Raw genomic sequence first — 2484 nt, 5'->3', positions numbered from 1 at the left:
CCATATAGTAATAACCTCACAGAACCCTATTCTTCAGTCATTCCTGCAGCAAATCCCCCCCTTAAATAATCCCTTCCTCCTTCAATAATCACCAGGCTCATCCCCCCTTCCCCTTCCCCAGTAAAACTTACCTGATTCCCTTTGGTGAGGATCTCTGGTCTCCCGGTCTGTCCTGAGCCAGCAGCTTTCTCCCCTGCAGTGGCCGGCACGCAGCAGCCTGCACTGATGTGACATTATGTCACCATTGTGCATGGGCACCTGACAGTAATACTAAGAGGAGCTCAGGCAAGCGGAGCTGCATGGGTAGCATCCTCTCTGCCTGCCTCCCACAGCTATCCATGAACACGGCAGCGGCAGCGAGAAGAGAGCTGGGTGGCTGCACCGCAGTGCGCTGGTAGGCGGCGGGGCCCCAGCCGGGTCTGTCTGATCTTGTTATTTTGGCAGGGGGGAAGTAGCTAGCAGGCAGTAGCACCAGGCGGGCCACCCGCGTGTCCGGGCCCGGGACTAATGACCCGGCAGTCCCCCCTGATGGCGGCCCTGGGTGCTACTTGTGGTATTGCGGGTGTCTAATGATCACAGAGCAGACATTACGGCAGGCTAGGGTACATGTGTTCTGGCTGCTGCTGACATAAACATATTATAAAGAGGTAAATGGAAGCAGGAGGGAAGTTCTGAGCCTCTGCACAAATATTAGGGATTATATTAGGGATTATATTAGGGATTATATTAGCAATTGTATTAGGGATTATATTAGGGATTATATTAGGGATTGTATTAGGGATTATATTAGGGATTATATTAGGGATTATATTAGCAATTGTATTAGGGATTGTATTAGGGATTATATTAGGGATTATATTAGGGATTGTATTAGGGATTATATTAGGGATTATATTAGGGATTGTATTAGGGATTATATTAGGGATTATATTAGGGATTATATTAGGGATTATATTAGGGATTATATTAGGGATTATATTAGGATATTAGGGATCGTGTTAGGGATTGTATTAGGGATTATATTAGGATATTAGGGATCGTGTTAGGGATTGTATTAGGGATTATATTAGGGATTATATTAGGGATTATATTAGCAATTGTATTAGGGATTGTATTAGGGATTATATTAGGGAATATATTAGGGATTATATTAGGGATTATATTAGCAATTGTATTAGGGATTATATTAGGGATTATATTAGCAATTGTATTAAGGATTATATTAGGGATTGTATTAGGGATTATAATTAGGGATCGTGTTAGGGATTATATTAGGGATTATATTAGCAATTGTATTAGGGATTATATTAGCAATTGTATTAGGGATTGTATTAGGGAATATATTAGGGATTATATTAGGGATTATATTAGGGAATATATTAGGGATTATATTAGGGATTATATTAGCAATTGTATTAAGGATTATATTTTATATATTAGGGATTATATTAGGGATTATATTAGGGAATATATTAGGGAATATATTAGGGATTATATTAGGGATTATATTAGCAATTGTATTAAGGATTATATTAGGGATTGTATTAGGGATTATAATTAGGGATTGTATTAGGGATTGTATTAGGGATTATATTAGGGATTGTATTAGCAATTGTATTAAGGATTGTATTAGGGATTATATTAGGGAATATATTAGGGATTATAATTAGGGATTGTATTAAGGATTATATTAGGGATTATATTAGGGAATATATTAGGGATTATATTAGGGATTATATTAGGGAATGTATTAGGGATTGTAATATGGATTATATTAGGGATTGTATTAGGGATTATAATTAGGGATTGTATTAGGGATTATATTAGGGATTGTATTAGGGATTGTATTAAGGATTATATTAGGGATTGTATTAGGGATTATAATTAGGGATCGTGTTAGGGATTGTATTAGGGATTATATTAGGGATTATATTAGGGATTATATTAGCAATTGTATTAGGGATCGTGTTAGGGATTATATTAGGGAATATATTAGGGATTATATTAGGGATTATATTAGCAATTGTATTAGGGATTATATTAGGATATTAGGGATCGTGTTAGGGATTGTATTAGGGATTATATTAGGGATTATATTAGCAATTGTATTAGGGATTATATTAGGGATTATATTAGCAATTGTATTAAGGATTATATTAGGGATTGTATTAGGGATTATAATTAGGGATTGTATTAGGGATTATATTAGGGATTATATTAGCAATTGTATTAGGGATTGTATTAGGGATTATATTAAGGATTATATTAGGGATTATAATTAGGGATTGTATTAAGGATTATATTAGGGATTGTATTAGGGATTGTATTAGGGATTGTATTAGGGATTATATTAGGGATTATAATTAGGGATTGTATTAAGGATTATATTAGGGATTGTATTAAGGATTATATTAGGGATTGTATTAGGGATTGTATTAGGGATTATAATTAGGGATTATATTAGCGATTGTATTAGGGATTATA

Source organism: Taudactylus pleione, unplaced genomic scaffold (genome assembly GCF_031769625.1).
Source record: "Taudactylus pleione unplaced genomic scaffold, aTauple2 ptg001244l, whole genome shotgun sequence".
Classification (NCBI taxonomy): Eukaryota; Metazoa; Chordata; class Amphibia; order Anura; family Myobatrachidae; genus Taudactylus; species Taudactylus pleione.
Note: the sequence above shows the minus strand (reverse complement) of the source record.